The sequence below is a fragment of the Bos grunniens genome, chromosome 1 (genome assembly GCF_055505025.1).
Source record: "Bos grunniens cultivar Pamir isolate PY7600 chromosome 1, Bosgru_T2T1.0, whole genome shotgun sequence".
Classification (NCBI taxonomy): Eukaryota; Metazoa; Chordata; class Mammalia; order Artiodactyla; family Bovidae; genus Bos; species Bos grunniens.
This window is the reverse complement of record NC_141165.1, coordinates 29,033,639-29,054,301: the sequence shown is the minus strand read 5'-3', so window position 1 is coordinate 29,054,301 and position 20,663 is coordinate 29,033,639. Positions and strand designations below refer to the sequence as shown.

Below are 20,663 nucleotides of genomic sequence, written 5' to 3'. Positions count from 1 at the left end.
GTGCTGGTGTTGTTTTTGTGTGTGTCTTTTTTTTTCAAATAAGGTTGGCTTTTAATTTATTTTATTATTATTTTTGACTATGCTGGGCCTTTCTTCCTGTGCATGGGCTTTCCCTAGTTGTGGTGAAGGGGTGGTGTCTACTCTCTAGCTGCCATGTGCAGGCCTCTCACAGCAGTGGCTTCTCTTGTTGCAGAGCACAGGCTCTAGAACTCTGGTTTAATAGTGGTGCACTGGCTTATTGCCCTGGGGGATGTGGGATCTTCTAGGACCAGGGATTGAACTCATGTCCCCTGCCTTGGCAGGTGAGCTCCCGACCACTGGACCACCAGGGAAGTCCCTTTGTCTCTTTTTATGCATCACTGAGTCAGACACGACTGAGTGACTGAACTGAATTTAACTGAACTGATGATGTTTTTGATTGTTGAGTCCTTCGTCCCATTTTTCCCAGCAAGTTGATTTTCAGGAATGCATACACCTTGCCACAAGCAAACAAACAAACAAAAAAAGAGGCCAAGATAATTCAGGACTCCATGAAGCCATGGGGTTAGGCACAATGATTCCTTCCCTTTCAGGACTGTGACTTAAGTAGGGCTGATGGTCTTATCCCTGCATTTTAGTGGAAAAATAACTTGGAGACATCAAAGTGTGGGAGAGGAACAAAATCACAATCAAAATGACACTGCACAAAAAAAGAGCAATCAACAAAAATAAACACTGAGAGTGAGTGTACACAAGAACTGATTGAAACAACAAGAGTGGAGAGTCAGAGTCTAGGCAAGGCCATGCTCACGGTGACTGGCAACAGCACTTGCTGACAATGATGCCTGCCTGAGAAGTCTGCGTAGGCCTGAGCCAGATTTGTGGGTAGAAGTCTGAATCATCAAGGAACATGAGTTGTGGATACTATTTTATATGACTCTCAAACATTTGTCACATTGCTAGGTGGTATCTCTTTTTTAAAAAGTTTTTTTATGTGAAACATTTTTAAAAAGTTTTTTATATGAACCATTTTTAAAAAGTCTTTGTTGAATTTGTTACAATATTGCTTCTATTTTATGTTTTGGTTTTTTGTCTGGAGGCATGTGGGATTTTAGCTCCTGGACCAGGGTTGAACCTGTACCGCATTCATTGGGAGGCAAAGTCTTAACCACTGAACAACCAGGGAAGTCCCTGGATGGTGTCTTTATGCCAAGGTAAAAATGAAAATCTATGGATTGCCTGCCTCACCCTTGGGAAACTCAGAAAGTCTTGCATTTAGGATCATTCATCAGCCACCAAGGGGCTTCCTGAAAATACCCATTGGCCATTGGCTGCCATCTTGAGGAAACCAGCAGAGTGAAAGGGCTGAGCTTAGGGACAGATGGCTTTGTTCAGTGAGCAAACGTATGTTTGAGCTTCTTATGCCCCCAGCTTTGCTTGGAGCATCACAGATACAGCAATGACGGAATCTGAAAGGGTCCCTGCCTTGTGGAGCTGAGAGAGAGACAAACAATGGATACGCCATGCTGTCCTATCGCGGAGGGTAAGTGCTATGAAAGGAAAAGTGGTGACCTCTAGAGAGGAACTTCTTTAGATGGAGAGAGCTCCTGTCTGAGCTGACGCCTGAATGTCAAGGATGAAAGCCCATGGGGAGCCTCAGAGAAGCTTGTTTGAAGTAAAGGCAGCAACGATCTTGGCTTGACTCCATCAGGTCAGGAAGTTCTTGGGCAGGTTATTGAAGGTCTCCAAGCCTCAGGCACCTTATCAGTGAAGTGGGGCAACCATGTGGGCCTGGCATGCAGTAGAGCTCCAATCCTGCTATTCCTTCCCCAGAGAGGAAAGGAGATGCTCACACCCCCTGCACATTCCACATAACCCTGCAATCTGGGTTTAGCTCTGAACCCCCATGATAACCAACCACCCTTTAATGTATTTTTTGGAGTCATGAGCAAAGATTTAACACCATGTTGTGAGGTTTCTCACCAGGAACTTGCTATGGGATGATTTTTGTTTGTTTTTAAATGAAATTTTATTGGCGTATACTTGCTTAACAATGTTTCCACTGTACAGCAAAGTGAATGAGCCATACATATACATATATTCACTCCTTTTTGGATTTTCTTCCCATTGAAAGGATGTTTAGATGACAATGACTATAGGTAAAAGAGAATCTACCCAATTATATGTCTTTCCTTAGAGCCCCCAGGAGCTGTGTCTGGAATGGCCCATTACCTCCTAGAGGATAAGACCATGGAGTTGCTTTAGCCCATGTGGCCCCAGGTCAATCTAAAGGACAAATCACTGGCAGACAGGAGGGCTTTTTGTCTGATATATCTGAAAGTCACCGTGCTGTAAGCAGCAGTCCACACATGACCAGGCTCGTCTCAACCTAGGTTAAAAATATCGCATACCATTGTGCGTTCAGTCATGCGATTTCTTCTGCATGGAGCTCCTTTCCTGTTCCTGTCTGTCTGTTGCCTCTACCACATAACTTTCAGGATATCTCCAGTCTGGATAGAAACCCTCCTCTGTGCCCTCACAGCATTCTCAACAGTAGATTCCAAGCTGATGGTAACTCTGAATCCCCATCACGCTGCGCGATGCCCTGCACAGGGCAGATACTCACTAGACAGTGGGAGGAAGCATGAATGGATCTTGTAGGGTGTCATTGGGATGATCCATTTGTGTGCCTTCCCCTTCTTGTAACTAGGAACTCTTTAAAGGCAGGAATTGTGAGTTTACTTTTGATCCCTCCACACCAAACTGTAAGCCCAGGAAATATTTTCCAGGAGGATCTGGGGAGCCCTAGAGACCTAACTTTGACTTCAGCCATGGCAGCCTTTCTTGAGCCACAGACAGAACCCATAGCCTATTTGTAGCTTATCTGGTACTTTCCCTGTCTGCCCCTACTCTCGTCCTACAGAAACAACCATCCCAACAGAAGCCATCACATGTTTGCTTCTCTTTGTTCTCAAAGGCACTTAGTCCAGAAATGATATGGAAGAATATCTTCCCAGTAACAAGACATGGTATCAAGGAGGAGGCTGTTCTCCTTCCCTTTCTCACTCCTCTCTCTCTGCATCATCCTTCTCTTTAGGGAAATGCAATTAAAAAAGATCAGAGAAATGGTTCTGTGCAAGGTGCCCGTGGTATGGCCCTACATCATCAGTTCTTGAGTCTCTCCTGCTAGTGGTGAGAGATTCCTCATAACATCTGCTTCTGGAAGCCTCTTCAGTTGAAGAAGCCCAAGACATCCCTGTTATTGGTGTTCTGCGGGGGCTGCGGGCATCTCTTTCTCATCCAGGTATGTTAGTGGTTATCTTTGACGAGAAATTCCAGCTCAAGTCTTTTTAGGAGTGTAAGTACCAGAGCAAATATAACAAGGCTGTATATTGTCACCCTGCTTATTTAACTTATATGCAGAGTACATCATATGAAATGTCAGGCTGGATGAAGCACAAATTGGAATCAGGATTGCTGGGAGAAATATCAATAACCCCATATATGCAGATGCCACCACCCTTATGGCAGAAAGAGAAGAGGAATTAAAGAACCTCTTGATGAAAGTGAAAGAGGAGAGTGAAAAAGCTGGCTTAAAGCTCAACAAATCCGGTCCCATTATGTCATGACAAATAGATGGGGAAACCATGGAAATAGTGACAGACTTTATTTTCTTGGGTTCCAAAATCATTGCAGACGGTGACTGCAGCCATGAAATTAAAAAACGCTTGCTCCTTGGAAGAAAAGGTATGACAAACCTAGACAGCATATTAAAAAGCAGAGACATTACTTTACCAACAAAGGTCCATCTAGTCAAAGCTATGGTTTTTCCAGTAGTCATGTATGGATGTGAGAGTTGGACCATAAGGAAAGTTGAGTGCCAAAGAACTGATGCTTTTGAACTATGGTGTTGGAGAAGACTCTTGAAAGTCCCTTGGACAGCAAGGAGACCAAACCAGTCAATCTTTAAGGAAATCAGTCCTGAATATTCATTGGAAGGACTGATGCTGAAGCTGAAACTCCAATACTTTGGCCACGTGATGCAAAGAACTGACTCATTGGAAAAGACCCTGATGCTGAGAAAGATTGAAGGCAGGAGGAGAAGGGGATGGCAGAGGATGAGATGGTTGGATGGTATCACCGACTCGATGGACATTAGTTTGAGCAAGCTTCTGGAGTTGGTGAAGGGAAGCTTGGCGTGCTGCAGTCCATGGGGTCACAAAAAGTCAGACACAACTGAGCGATTGAACTGAACTGAATAGTGGAGACAGAGTCCTAGCAAAGTTTTCAGTCTTTTTGCTGCCTTTGGTTAAGGGGGCAAGGCCCTCTCCAAGGAGAAATCAGGGAGAAAAGATCTTGAAGAACATCATACCTGCCAGTAGCTTTTGTGATCTCATGAGGCGTGTTTTTGAGGGTTTATGGAGAGCAGGCAAACTGCAACCATATTGTAAAAGAAATCAATGAAGCTTTCTGAGTGTAGCATCCTTGACATAGTGGGAAGCTCACACAAACATCTTTCATTTTTCAAGAAAAGGTGGGGGTTTATGAGAGCAAAAGGCAAGTCATCAAACTCAGTGTTTGCCACATGAAATATCTATTCATTCTCATTTTCTGGAGGGTAGATGGCAACATGTCTAAAAGTATGACCTCCAAATTCAGGGTGCCTGGACTCAGACTCCAGCCTTCTCACTTCCTGCATGGACTCTGAGTAAACCACTTACCCACCTTGAGCCTGAATAAAAGTAGCACCTACCACCAGGATCTGGGGAGATTAAATGCTGAATCATTTCAGCCTCAAACACAATGGACACATTCATCAGATATGGTATTAATGTTGTTAATTGGTCATGTATTCAATAACATTTATTGCAGGAAATAAGAGGACATACAATTATAAGCATCCACAAGATGCTAGGTGCTTTGACATCTGTTCTTTCATTTAATCCTCCCAGCGACCCAGTGAGTGGGTGTTACTATCTTAATAGTGCACATGGCAAAACTGTGGCTGAGAGTTGGTGTGACTTGCTCAAGGCTGTCTAGTTCTTTTACAATAACTCCTCTATGATTCCGAGGATTTGCTGGGACTGAGAATGGCAATTTTTACAGATTCATCTTTGAATATTCAATTTACACTGATAAATTTTTTTTAATGATAATTTCTGATGATGGTAAAGGATCAAGGAATATTGTCAGTTTCATCAATGCTTGACCTTGGGGGCAGTTGTAGGGGTCGAGGGGCTGCTTTGATACTGTAGACTTGAAGAAATCTGGGTTTGAATCTCATCTCACCCAAATTCGGGTCATGTGACCTTTGCGAAGCAGTTATCTTTGGGCCTCTGTGGCCTCACCTGTAGATCTGAGATACTTATACCTCCTCATGGGCTTGATGTATGCATTGAAGGCTAAGGGCCCAACAGACCGACCTTCCCCATGATACCTCATGATAGAAACATCCCACTTTGGTTCACAAGCTTCCTAAACTTCTCTGAACTATCCCACTTGGAAACAAAATCTTTTTGGAAAGAAAATAATTCCAATTCATGAAAGATCTAGAGACTAGTTAATGAACTGTTGTTCATTTTTTTTCTTAAATAAAGAGTAAAGAAGTAGACCACCTATTGTTTTAATACTCGGGCTCAATGGCATCATAAACATTCTTGGAAAGGTTACCCTGGAATGCCTTCAGGAATTAAATTCCCTCTCAGGGGATTAAAGATTTAGAAATGGGATGAATGTATTATAACTCCTGCTGAATTTGGGGAACATATATTTTCTCATTAGGAAAAGATTAACTACTTAGAACTCTCTTATTAGATGCCTGGAGGTGGAAAAGAGCTAAGCTGAGACTTCTGGAAAGCACAGGCTTTATGGGCTCTTGTAATTCAAGACACTCGGTAAATCGTTCCAACTCTATACTCAGAAGTGACACCGAAGGAGGGAAGGGAAAGACACAGGTGTGTCTGATGCTTTTTTTTTTCCTTAACTGTGTATGTTCAAGGGCCTCCAGCTCTTCCTAGTCTCAGCTCCTAGCAGAGGAAGAAGCATCAGGTTGTCCAGGAAATTGCTGCATTCATACAAAATAAATGGCTCGATGTGGGGATGCTGGGGAGGGGGAGGGATAGGAAAGGGGTTGTCCTGATCAGGGACTGTTCAGTTAGCTGATATTCTAACTAGACTCTGTAGGTGTCAACCACCTGGCATCTTTCAAGTCTTTCTTCCAGGGATGTGTGACTTTGATTTGGTACCCAGGGATGTCCTTTCCTACTGGGAGAAGCTCAGGAGCTGGACATGCTCAACAGGGAGCATCTTTATCTTCACTGGCATCCAGTGCACCTGAGCTGGGGGTGAGTGAAGAGGTAGAGATGGGCTGGAGAGGTAAGTGGAGGTCAGATGATAAATGCTGGCTAAGAGGTTTGGGTTTCATCTTAGGACCAGTGAAGAGCTATAAATGGGTGTTTAGTGAGGGTATGAAGAATGCAGACTGTGCTTTGGAAATGTCACTTAGCAGCTAGATTAGGTCTGGTGTCCAGAACACTAAAATATCTCCGATTGCCACCTCATAATCAAGCCACACAGAGGGTTACCACTGACAGGGTCACACAATAGGGAAATTAACTTCAGTTCAATTCAGCCAAATTCTGAAGACTTGAAGAAATCTGGGTTTGAATCTCATCTCACCCAAATTCGGGTCATGTGACCTTTGCAAAGCAGTTATCTTTGGGCCTCTGATTAATTCTGCAGTTGGACAGACTCAGGTCTGAATCATGACTCTGCCACTTTTTGGCTGTGTGGCCCTGGGTAAATCACTGAACCTCTCTGAGCTTCATTTTCACATCCAAAGAATGGTGATTACATAAATCTACCTTAAAGAGTTGCTTTGGGAATTGGAGAAAAGGTTTGCAAAGCACAGGGCTTCCCTGGCGGCTCAGTGGTAAAGAATTTGCTAGCCCAGCAGGAGATGCAGATTCTATCCCTGGGTCAGGAAGATCCCCTGGAGGAGGGCATGGCAACCCACTCCAGTATTCTTGCCTGGGAAATCCCATGGACAGAGGAGCCTGGCGGGCTACAGTCCATAGAGTTGCAGAGTCTGACATGACTTAGCAACAAAACAACAATAACAAATGCAAAGCACCAGGAACAGATAGCTACTGCTACTACTCCTATCAGCAGTCTTGTATCATTCTTATCATTATTCTGATGCTATGCATTTACTGAGCACCTACTATGGGCCAGGCAGAGCCCCAGGCATGAGCGACAGAAAAGTGTAACTCATGAGCCCTGACTCAGAGGCACTGACAGTCAGGTAAGGGCAGTGACAGGCACACAGCCAGCTTTAAGGCAGACAGAGGGACAAAAAGCAGACCCCAGAGAACAAAGAAGAGGTAAGTTATACTGACTAGAGTGAACAAAGGAGGCTTCCTGGAGGAAGTGATCTGGACTTCGTTTTAGCATAGGTTGTATTATTATTTAAGTGTGATAAGGCCAACAGATCAGGATATAATTGCCATTGAAAAGAGAGTTTGTTATACTCACAAGTCTCCAATACAGGGGATCCCCCACCACTGGGGATGCATGGAGAATCACCAGGGATAGTTAAGAGGTAGAGGGAGAGGGAAAAAACCATGGGCAAGAGCCTGTGCTATGGTTTGCATGGAAGGAAGAGGTCAGGCAAGGTAAGCAGCCTTAGAATCACCTAGTTTGTATAATTTCAGTGGCCTCTGGGGCATGGAGCTGTCCCTAGCTGTCTGGTACCTGGCCCTGGGGTGATTAGTGCAGGTAAATGTTGGCTGGAGTGTGAGACCCTGATAAAAGAGGTGGGTGGGATGTAGGTTTTGGGTTGGTTGGTCAGTGCCTGAAAAGCAAAAGGGTAAGTTGTTTGTTCTCTCTAGGAATTCGCTGATTGAGGGGGCAGTCTCTCCAGGCTCAGCCAGGCCCTGTTTGTCCAAGCAGGCAGAAGGCATGGTTAACACAGCACTGCAGGATGTGGGGCACACGGTGGGCACAGAGAATTGGAGGGTGTCACCACCATGGCCTTGGTACAACAACAAGCAGTGCTACTTAGATGGAAAATGATATGAATGGTGCTCCCCACTCAGCTGCCTGGTGGGACTCAGCAAGTGTAGACAAATGTAAGGCCAGGAGTGGGCATCTAGGAGACCTGGTGTGAGATGGGCCAGAAACCAACTTTGGGGCCAGATTGGCAAGGACTTGAGTGCTGGGCCAGGAAGTGAGCTTTTTGGTAAAAGAGTGACAAGAGCCAGCTTCTGAGACCCTCCTCATGTCTCCTCTCCCCCCAGGGCTCCTGGAGTGGAGTCCTCAGAATCCCAGTCTGACTTTGGTTAGAGCCATGGTGATGCTTAGACAACGAAGTAGAGACATGAGGGAGGAGGAGTCAGATGCCTGCCTCCTCTGCCTGCCAGCTACTGCACCTTGCGCAAGACACTCCTTGTCTGTAAAATGGGGAGATATTACAACTATAGCTCATGGAACTGGTGTGGAGATAAGGTTAGATCATATACGTGGTAAGGCCAGGACTTGTGCCAGGCGTATAGGACTCTAAGACTCAACCTCTAAAAGGAATCCTGGCTTTTCTGAGTTCATTTTCTTTTAACATTTTCTCTACTGCTGTTGTGGGTCTATAAGCAGCAGATGGGACATTTAGCTGGAAGGAACAGAGACTGAGTCAGAAACTCAGTCAGAGACTGAGACTCCCAGTCAGAGCTGGAAGGAGTCAGAGCCAGGCATCCAGTCCTGGCTCCAAGACCAGCTTCATGTACAGAAGGGCCCCATGCTTGGTGTAACACTCTGCTGTCACTGTCTTGAAAATCATTTTGACCCCAATAGCTGCCTTTCCAGCTGAATAACCTTGGGCATGTCCCTTCATGTTTCTGAGCCTCAGTTTCTTCACCTGTAGAATGGGAATATTAATTAACTATCCCAGAGAGAGGAGCCTAGGCTTTGGGGTCAGACTAGGTGTAAGTCCTAGGTCTACCTATTGGTACCATGTGCTGGGGGGCCAGTCAGCTCCTTTCCTGCCTAAGTTTACTCATGCAAACACTGGTGATATTATCACCTATTTCAGAGCTGTTGAAAGGGTTTATATCAGATGATACATGCAAACTACTTAGCCTGGGCCCAATACATAAGACATACATCACTTTTTAAGCATTAAATTATGCGATTTTCCCTTCCCCAATTAAAAACAATTACACGCAGGCACACTTTCAAAAGAAAGAAAACACAAACTCTCTGAACTCAATTACAAATATAAGGAGTCCTCTCCCTTCCATCATTACTGACCCCTTTCCATTTACTATACTTATCTTCACAAGAGCATTTTATTACCTTTTAATTCTCACTAAAAAGAGAGATCTTAATTAACTACAAAAAAAGAAGGAGGGAAGAGAAAAAATACCCACAGTTCAGATCAGGAGGTACAACTCAAAGCAGCCCTTTGCCTGGTGCTCAGTCCCTGACACCCCGGTGGCTGGTCCTTCTCTTCCTCCAGGTCCCAAATCGCATGTGACTTTGTAAAGGAGGTTGTCTGGGTCTCGTTTTGGTGATGCGCCCTACCTCTACCCAACTCCTGCCTGGCCTTCCCCACTGAGAATTATTGACTCATGTACCATCTATTCATGTACCGGAGCATAACTTGTACATCACTCTGCAGGGCCTGGTGCATAACTGGTATTCAATAAATATCTAAGAAATGAGTGAATGATTAGGTATATGAAAATCGAAACACACTCACTCACACACACACACACACACACTCACACATTCTAATTTGGCTGCCTAATGCAGGGAATGGAGAAGGCAATGGCATCCCACTCCAGTACTCTTTCCTGGAAAATCCCATGGACGGAGGAGCCTGGTAGGCTGTAGTCCATGAGGTCGCTAAGAGTTGAACACGACTGAGCAACTTCACTTTCACTTTTCACATTCATGCATTGGAGAAGGAAATGACAACCCACTCCAGTGTTCTTGCCTGGAGAATCTCAGAGACGGGGGAGCCTGGTGGGCTGCCGTCTATGGGGTCGCACAGAGTCAGACACAACTAAAGTGACTTAGTAGCAGCAGCAGCAATGCAGGGAAGCTAAACTGCCAGGCACTAAAATGTGAAGAATCCTAGATGTAGCTGCTGTGTGTGTGTGTGCGTGCGTGTGTGTGCATTTGTGTGTACACACATACATACACACTTCAGCCTGAGTGTCTGTGGACGAGTGTGTATGATGATGAAACTGCACTTGCATGTGAGTCCAATTTTGGAAACCCTCATGTATTTGCAACCTTTTTAGTCCCCCAAGATGTCTCAATAAATGTCAAATGAGACAACCAGTAATTTGTCCTCAAATTTTGTCCTGCCTGTGAAGTTCTCTTTAATTTCCTGATGATAGAAGGGGTTTAATTTCATCCCAAGTCACCATCTTGATTACCAAATCCTTGGTCTGAGAAAACCCTCACATCATCACCTGGGGGATTTCAAAGTCAGGCATGTGGGTGGACACTTTCAGGCCTTATTCTGGAAGCATCCAGGCAACTGCGGATAGTTTCCTGCCCAATAGCTCCTTGACAAAATCAGGGGCTTCTATCATACCCTCTTCCCTGGCCTATTATTGTCAGTCAGGAGAACCAGTACCATGAGGTAAGTAAGGATCATATAAAGATGCTTATGATCAGATTAAATTAAAAAGATCTGCATGTTGCATGTGCATGCTCATTTGTGTCCAATTCTTTGCAATCCCATGGACTGTAGCCTGCCAGGCTCCCCTGTCCAGGGGATTTCTCAGGCAAGAATACTGGAGTGGGTTGCCATTTCCTACTCCAGGGGATCTTCCTGACCCAGGAATCAAACCTACATCTCTACGGTCTCCTGCTTTGCCAGGCAGATTCTTTACCACTGCGCCATCTGAGAATCCCAAGCCTAAACCATTTCTGATTTTGTGGAGGGCAAAGGAAACAACAGATTCTGGGACAATGCTACTTACTGTGGTCTATAGAGGGGTGTGGCCTTGGAGTTACTTGTTATAGGTCTGCCATAGAAATCCAGGGTAACATTTTAAAAAACTTTATAGCAATTTGACAGGGTGATTTTATGCTTATCAAATCCAATAATACTTAAAAATTGGCTTACATTTTGAATGTCTTTGCTATTTATTTCATTTTTCTAGAAATTTGTCTCATTGTTTTTAAAGAATTAAGGTTCATGATGATTGGGAAAAAAGCCAATCCTTCACCATAGGTGATTTGAGAAGTACAATAGGGAAGAATAAACCTGACTTTCTATTAGATCTGTTTCTTTTATTTTAACCTTTGTATTCTATTTTTTGGCTACAAGAATGTTGCTAATTCCCTGAAATATACATGATAACCTATTCTCAATGCTCTAATCTTTAAGAGTATAAAAGTTTTCCATTTATATAGAGATAAGAAATTACAGAACAGAGAATAACATTTGTCTTATTGGAGGTCTGTAGAAACCTCATGACCTGACCTACCTGCATAGTTGCAAGAACAAAGGATTCTAACACCAAGATGTTTGCAACAACCAACCATACCCCCCTCTCCTTTTAGTATAAGAGCAGCCTGAATTCTAACTCTGATACAATACTTGTTTGGGACACCATTTGACCATCTTCTCAGTCTGCTGGCTTTCTGATAAAGTCGCTACTCCTTGCCCCAACAACTTGTCCCTTGATTTATTGACCTGTCAGGCATTGAGCAGCACGAGCTTAGATTCAGTCCAGAAGCACTACTCTAAATAATATCCTATTTCCTAAAACTTACATCCAAAGACTTCAAATCTAGAAGGCAATACTTTAGAGCATTGTAACATTTTACCCTATATATCTACAGGGCTACTAATGCCCTTCTGCTTCTGAATTTTAGAGGACTCCTGAGATCAAACTCTTTCCACTCCAGGTTTTGTTTAAATTCCTTTTTAAACATTAATTTATTTATCTTAATTGATGCTAATTACTTTACAATATTGTGGTGGTTTTTGCCATAAATTGATATGAATCAGCCAAGGGTATACATGTGTCCCCCATCCTGAACCCCCCTCTCACCTCCCTCCCCATCCCATCCCTCTGGGTTGTCCCAGTGCACCAGCTTTGAGTGTCCTGTTTCATGCATCGAACTTAGACTGGTGGTCTATTTCACATACAGCTAATATACATGTTTCAATGTTATTCTCTCATATCATCCCACCCTCACCTTATCCCACAGAGTCCAGAAGTCTGTTCTTTACATCTGTGTCTCTTTTGCTGTCTTGCATATAGGGTCATTGTTACCATCTTTCTAAATTCCATATATATGCATTAATATACTGTATTGGTGTTTTTCTTTCTGACTTACTTTACTCTTATAATAGGCTCCATTTTCATCCACCTCATTAGAACTGACTCAAATGTGTTCTTTTTAACAGCTGAGTAATATTCCATTGTGTACATGTACCACAGCTTTATTATCCATTCATCTGCCGATGGACATCTAGGTTGCTTCCATGTCCTAGTCCACTCCAGTTTTACAACCATCATTACAAATCACTACAACAACTTCCTACTTTACCTCTCTTTATGACCTTCTAATCTACAGTGGTTAACATTCCCTAACCACAATATATCCAATTATTCTTCCAGGGATTCCTCCATGATTGCTCCAATCCAGACTGTGCCCTCTCCTTCCCAATTCACAGGGCTTGCAATTTACCTCATCTACATGGAGCTCACACTGCACTCCCCAAATTCTTGTCTATACACAGATTCAGGGTCAGGGCTGGCTTCAGGAGAATCACCTGTAAAAGTTCTCAAGACAGCCTTTTGGGTCTCACCTTGGGAGATCCCAGTAGAAGGTTTTGAGGAGGAAGCCCTGGAATCTGTGATTTTAATCAACCTTCCTCCCCAAAGTGATCTGGATGCAGAGACAGACTTGGAAATGACCAGCCAAAACAATTTGCTGTTTAGTCGCTAAGTTGTGTCCAACTCTTTGCAACCCCACGGACTGCAGCACATCATTATCTCCCAGTGAAGGCCTTGTTCACACTCATGTCCACTGAGTCAGTGATGCCATCCAACCACCTCATCCTCTGACGTTCCCTTCTCCTCCTGCCTTCAATCTTTCCCAGCATCAGGGTCTTTTCCACTGAGTCAGATCTTCACATCAGGTGGCCAAAGTATTGGAGCTTCAGCCAAAACATATTGGGCATTAAACTCCCACTCCATCTCTCACCACATTCATGACTTCCAACAGTCAGGGAGGGGCCTGAGAAGGGATTTCTGCTCCCTATGCAGGATGACCACAGGGAGATCTATTTGCTGCCTGAAAGCTGACCCAGCAGAGTAGGACTTGACACCGAATGAGCTTAGAACAAGTATTCTTTTCTTTCTTCCCATTGTGTGGGTTCTGATTCCAGAAGAACTACAGATGCAGGGCCAGAGCTCTTAGTGGAGACAGAGCCACTTCCAGTTGTGAGGCATTAGATTATACCTCCTGACCATGTGATTGATAAAACATTTTTTCATATATTATAGGGAAGTCACTTTGGTTTACATGTGAAGTAACTTGAAGTTTCTGCTAACTAAAATAGTCTGTTTGTGGCCTATCAAACACACAGTATACATCTGCTTTAATCATGAAAGAAAAGGGCACACTGGCCAGAAGCAAACAATGTCCATGTTAAAAATAAGGATTAAATGCCCCTCTACCTGGTACACGAATGCTGGTACTCCTTTGACGATAAAACTCCCTTCCCAGGTGCCAAAGCCATACTGCCTCGCTGTGTGCATGTTGGTCTGTTCTTTTTTTTTTTCTGAAATCTTAAAGAAATGTAACCATGACTTGTTTAATATTCTTTGTTCTGACAAGATACAAAACTGTGATGAAAACTCTGCTTCTCTGGAGCAGTTTCTCAGAGTAATCTAGGAAGCTGGCTTCTGGTTTAAACCAGTTTGACTCAAATAAAATTCTTTTCTACCCTTATTATTGATTGTTTATTGACTGTTTTCATTGACACCTTCCTCCGGTGGAAGGAGTACACGTCCCTTCCCTGGTGATTTTGGGGTTGGCCACATGACTGATTGTGAACAGTAGACTAAGCTGTTCATTTACTTCCGTGATTGTTTTCCACCTGAAACTCTCACCCCTCACCTCCATCTTCATCTACCATCACGAGTTCCACAAGAGCGGGTTGCCTCCTTTGCTTAGATTTGAAATCTCCAGTGGTTGGTGCAGTTCCTGGAACATGGCTGGTTCTCACTACACATCTGGGGAATGAATGATATGGCTGCTTCGTGGAAGGTGTCTGTGCTCATGTTCTGGGTTCTGGGAATCTTCCTGGCCCGTTGCTCTGGTCAGCCTTTCTTCTTGTTGTCTTTATTCTTGGATTCTCCTGCTCCTTCCAGCTTCTCTGAACTGAGGATGCTGCTGCTGTTCTGCTGGGCTGGGTTTAGGGTTCACTCCATGCACTGTGTCTCCAGATCTGCCCTCAGCCGGGGGTGAGGTCTGTTCTGCTCCCATGCCTGACACAGGCCCCCTTGGCACTGCACCCCAATCTGGTCAGCCCCTGGCTGTTTGCATGCTAGGAGGGAATCCATTCACTGGTCCTCTGATGCCCTTGGGAGCACCTTAGTTTTCCAACAAGCCTCTGAACTTGCTGATGTAGGCACACCTTCTCTAAAGCTTGGGTCCTCCCCCTTTCGCCCTGGCTCCACACTCTCCGGGACTGTCAGTGCTGCCACCGAAGTGAACCACATGGTGTTCAAAAACCAGGGCCCCATGCCAAATTTGGCTACTTTTACTCCCCACCCTTTTCATTCCCAGAGATTCTCAGCTCACATGCAGAAACATGTCCAGCAGAGTTGATGCTGGAAAGGGGCAGAAACCAGGCAATTTAAGAGCAGCCATTCTGGAAGACAAGTCTCCCAAGGGGGAAATCATTAACTCAACCAATCAGGGTACTTTCTCTTGGATTTATAGAAGCTTTTCTTTCTTATGTCCAATAAACATGAGCATTTTCCAGGCAATTTTCTTATCTTGGGACGAATGCATTATTGGTACAAGATGGAGTAGCTATTCTTCAAGAATCTTTACTTTTATAGCCTTGAAAAGCATTTACAATGCAAGCATATGGTTTTTCAAACACACACTTTTAGTCTTTTTGTAAAGATGGCTTATGTAAACTTTTCAGACTCCAGTCACGTAAATCTTTTTAATCGATAGATCAGTGGCACATGGTTGCAGAATTAATTTTTTTAAACAAAAGGACCACAACTCCAGGTGATATTAGAGGACTGCAGGGTTTTTCATTTCACTGACTGACTTTCTAAAATTGGGACCAAATTATCATCTCTTTGGAAAATATGGCACAAAGCTGCAGAGTCCATCAAATACATTGGAAATCAGAGTCCAAGCGCCCAGGACTGGGGAGAGGTGTCCTTCACATGGATGGGCAGTGGGAGTCATCACAGATGATTAGACTGATGCTTGGCAAAACATATCTTGGGCCTCAAAATGACCATATGCTTTGGCCCAGGTGATAATACTCCTGAGAAAGTACTCCAAAATGCAGACAAAGATTTTTGCACAGATATTCACTGATACACAGAAAAGCAGAACCGAGCTAAAGCTGGACAATCACTTTGTCCCATTTGACTTCAGGAACCCCATCAGGCACACTTGACCTTCTTTGAAAGAATGTTAGGCAGCTGATGAGAGGGCGGTATGGTTTCATGAAGTGGGATAACACATGTGGCACCAAGTTAAGTGGGAAACACGCAAAGTTCAAATGACTGTGTATGAAGGGAGAAAAGTACACTGTAACATTGATAATACTGCGTTCATTGGATCATGGGGAACTTTTATTGTAATTATTATCTTTAAAAAGTTTCTTTTCAAGGGCTTCCCAGGTGGTGCTAATGGTAAAGAATCTGCCAGCCAGTGTAAGAGACGCAAGGGCCAGGAAGATCCCACATGCCATGGAGCGATTAAGCCCATGTGCCACAACTCTAGAGCCTGGTAGCTACAGAAGCTGGCGCACCCTAGAGCCCGCGCTCAACAACACGTGAAGCCACCACAATGAGAAGACTGAGCGCCGAAACACAGAGGAGCCTCCACTCACTGCACCAGAGGACGCCCGCTCAGCAACAAGACCCAGCACAGCCACAAAGAGATGAATGAAATTTAAATATATATATTAAAACATTCTTTTCAAATGAGCAGGAAACACTTTATAATTTAAAATATATTTATATTAAAAAGTTGCTGTGGTCCAATTGCTACTTATCATACAGAACTTGTAAATGCTGCTTGAAAACCGTCCCTCTCCCTTGGCCACTTGGGCAGACAGACAACCTGCCGCTTCCCTTTGCTACAGAGCTCCTGTTGGCGGGTCTGAGCGCCGCCCACACACTAGGCATGGGATGCTTTATCTTGCATTCAGTCATGAAGGGTGTTACAAATCCATGGTGGGCTGAGAGCCTGAAGAGCAAAAGCCTTGGAGGTTGGCAGGGAGTGGCATGCTGTCACTGCGCTTCTGGGCCTGTAGCCGGGAAGAAGGTGGGCGAGTCAGTCCACATGTGGCTGCCATTCACCAGACCTCAGTGGGTAGATGGGCCCTGCTGTACTCCTTGCCAATGGGTGCTGCTGAGTATCACTGGCTGCTGTCACCTAGGGATGCAGGTCAGAGACAGACCCGGCACTGGGAGAGAGAGAGGGGCTTCTGGCTTCCTGCAAATGACTCATCGCTGAAATAAGGCTGAACAACTCACATGTCTTAGGCTGAAAATGAGGTCACACTGCACTCTAGATACTAATTTCCATTACCAGATTATCAGAAATTCATCATCCTCAGAGTGTACTAGTTTCTACAGCCCCAGACAGATACTCCACATTGGCCCACAGTCTGACAGGGGAGCTCCAAGCCTCTCCAGACCCCTTGAGCTTCCACATTGCTCTGGGCCCATGTGCCCATGCCTTGCCCTGCCCTCCTGACCAGGGTGATCAGCCTCCTGCTGAGGCCCACCACGCTCCTTTGGGCTCCAGTGAAGTCTGACTGGTACACCCACAGCTGAACAGAATCTCTCTGGAAAGTTCTGTCTACTTCATTCACTGTCCACTTTGGAAATCTGACTGCATCTGTCATGAGAACAAACAGGGAAATGCATACTCGTTCATCCACTTGTGCCGAGTTTTCTCCACACTCTTATCTGCAACTTGAACTCGTCTCTCCTTGCTCAGAGAGCAAGAAATGCTGAGTTGGACACGGACGAGAACCCATGGCTGGCATGATTCTGAATTGAAGGTACAGAACTGAAGGACCAGGCTCTGCTGGAGCACTCCTCCCTGCCTCTTCCCATCACAGAGCCCACCCCCTCAGGGCACCTGGCAAATTGTACTGGCCCCTCAATACCGCCTCAGTGCCCCTTCATCCCTTTCCAAAGGCTTAGGCAACCCTGCTCTCTGCTCTTCCAGGCCCTGGGCCCTGTCCCTGCTCTGACTTCCTTGGATTGGAATCATATATTCAGGATCTGGTCACCTACTTGCTCTCATCCCTCTTCCAGCTCCTGGCCCCAGGGTACCCTGCCCACCTGGTTCAGGGTGGGCCCTGGGGGAAGTTCCCTGTGTTGAATGGAAGCATTGAGAACATCTCTTTTGTGCTGGGACCTCAGCCTCCCCTCTGTGTGGTTAGAGCGGAGTTAGTACTCTAGGCCACTGTCCTGGCATCTCCAGGGTCACTACACACTTCACTCTGTGAGTCCAGGGTGGACTCCTAGCTCTCCAGTGTGTTGCTCAGTCCACCAAGAGCCACATAATGAGGATGCAGAGGGGGGTTGCTGGCATTATTCTGCCCCCATTAGAGATGAGGATGAGGAGAGGTGAGTGGCTGGCTGTGGTCACATTCATCATGAGAACCAAGTGTCTGGTTGATGTTCAGATGACAAATATCAGTGTCTAGGCTGATGAGGCCTTTTAGTAACGCAGAGCAAGAAGGAAACCATCGCTTAGTAAACTCTTGGCTGGGCCTTTTATATGTGCTATCAGTCTGCCTGGCATCCAACTGAGAAAGGGAGCAGGCCCTCCGAAAGGAGGAGGGCCATTTCACCGACGCTGAGAGCCATATAACCGAGGCTGAGATGTGAAATGACCTGCCTGAGAGCACATCCCCAGCAAATGGCACCGACTAGCTGGCCTGACTCCTAAGCCCAGTTTAGAGGCCTCTGTTTCTTCATCTCCTTCGTGGTTCACACTGAGATGCTCCTGCAAGCTGGGCACAGTTCTGCCTTGGGACGACCCTCTGAGACAAGTGCTGTTCTTAGTCTTTTCTTGCAGACACCATATCTGAGGGCTCAAAGAGGTAAGTGACCTGCCCAATGTCCCTGAGCCAAGATGTGATGGAACCTGGATGTGAATCCAGATCTTTCTGGCTTTGGAGCAGTCCTCCCAAGCCCCACTCTCTGTTGACTCCCTTCAGGGAGAAATTCAAGTTGCCTGCAAGTATTTAAAAGAACTGTCCATGGAAGAGGGAGTTGGCTGACTACAGGTGGCTTTGGGGGCAGACCCAGGTCCATGGAGAGATGGGGAGGTGGGCTGGGGCACTGAGTCAGGAGACCTATACCAGCCCTGGTTCCACCTCTCAGCATCTGGATGTCCTTTGGCAAGTCCATCCCCTTCTCAGGGTCCAAGGGGTCATCCAAGAAGGCCTAGAGATGCCCTGCTTTCCTGAACAAAGGCAGGCATCACCTGTGGGCTTGTATGGCAGGAGTGGCACTCTCCCCACTACTATCTGGCAAGCCACCATCCTCTCTCATGGTTCCTTACTGTTCAACAACACGTTTTCTTTATAACATGAGGAAAGGGTTCCAACTATGGGACTGTCCCCAAGACAGCTTTCTTCCAAAGGTCTCCCAAGGAGGCCAGTGTCCTCCTTTGCTTTGAGACACTGCAGCTGAATGAGCAGTGGTCCTGTGTCTGCAGGCAGACAGGACTGGGTTTGCAGGCTGGTCCTGGATATTAGTAGCTGGCTGGTAAGAGTCTCAACCACCAAGTTCTTGTCTGCAAAATGGGAAGAACACAGCTTTCAGGGTGTGATGAAGAGTGACTGGGTACATGAGTACCTGCCTCAGCCACACACAGGGCATGGCACACAGGAAGTGCTCGGTCAGCAGTGACTATTAATGTGGCTGAGTGCTGCTTGCGGTGAGTGCAGTCCACTCCCCCCTCCCCCTCAGGACTGAGATTATGGACCCAGAAACCTTGGGGCTCATTTCCCCCCAGGCTCACATGGAGCCTGGGGGAGCCGGGTTTTCGGGTGGGCACATTTATCCAGCTAGTCTTTAAGTGCTTTAAAAAGTCATGAAGGAACTTCCATGGTGGTCTAGTGGGGAAGACTGTATTTTCTCTGCAGTGGGCTAGTGTTCAATCCCTGATTGGAAACCTAAGAAGCCACATGCAGGCTGCACAGCGCAGCCAAATAAAGAAATCACTGAGTAGATAAATCAACATCCTGTTCAGAACCATCTGTTGCACCTTAAGGACCGACTGTGTCCGCAGTGTCCCAACAGGTCATTATTCACAGCGCAGGAGAGCCCCACGAAGCCTCTCTGGGAGCACAGAGGTGCGCCTGGCAGATCTGAGCTGACTCAACAACCACAGTCCTGGGGTCACACCCACTGGAGTTAGTGGGATTCTAATTACTGGAATTGGGACAAAATGTTCCACTGTGATCTTAAGAATTGAAATAAAGGAAACTAAAAAGAGCTGCTGTTCATTAAGCCCCATCACATGTGGTTCTGAACATGGTACTACACACATTACCTTTCATCTCATCCTCACAAGAAGGCATTGTTGAGCCCTTTACACTTGGGGGAAGCCCAGCCAGGCAGGAGTGACTTTCTCAAGGCTGAAGGCTGGGTTGGAGCTGAGCTGGGACTGAGACCTGGTTTCTCAGCCCCTAGACTGCTCTTCCCACCCCACCTCACTGTCTCCCTTTGGTCCAAGTCTTAGCCTCCAAAATCAAGGACTTGGTGCTTAAGCCACACAGCCTTACCCAACTCGATGGATTTCAGTGTGTGTATGTATCTGTGCCCATTTGTATGATAGTATCTATTTTATCACAACATTATTTGATCACAACATTATTTGCCTGATGATTTAAATTAGCACTTCCACACATAGAGCCTCTTGTGGTCTTCCTAAATCATACAGAATAATTGAGCCAAGGGTCATGATTCTTAATTTATAGTTGAGGAAACCCAAGCTAGCCAGGGAAGGGGCTTCAGCAAAGCCTGAAAATTATGATGGAGCTGTGTTGATGAAGCCCTTCCCACCGCCATCTAACTGTCTGCACTGTTTCTGTACCTGACTGCTGCATCCCTGGGCCCCATCACCGCCCCCCCCATCCCTCTGCGGGGATATGGGATGGGGGGTGGTAGAGAATCCTGATAAAGAGGAGAGTCAGTAGGACAATGAAGGGAGGGCATAGGGATGAAGGAGCTGAGCCCCTGGGATGAACCTCAAATAAAGCCAAGTTCCGTCCTGTTGAGCAGAAGGGTAGATGGTGGATAATCTTCAGGCTATGTCTCTGACAGGAGAAGCTGAGCTTGGGGCGGCATCTTTTGGTTTGAAACTTAACACCCAGGTCTTAGGCTCACACTGGGTTTATCTGGCCCATGAGATCACCAGAGGTA

The 20,663-nt window shown here is 45.6% G+C and overlaps 1 protein-coding gene across 2 annotated transcripts in view; it reads right to left on the bottom strand.

Moving 5' to 3' along the window:
- The window catches only part of CLSTN2 (calsyntenin 2), a 729,802-nt gene that overhangs the window by 123,069 nt on the left and 586,070 nt on the right, over positions 1-20,663 (bottom strand). The window lies entirely within an intron of this gene.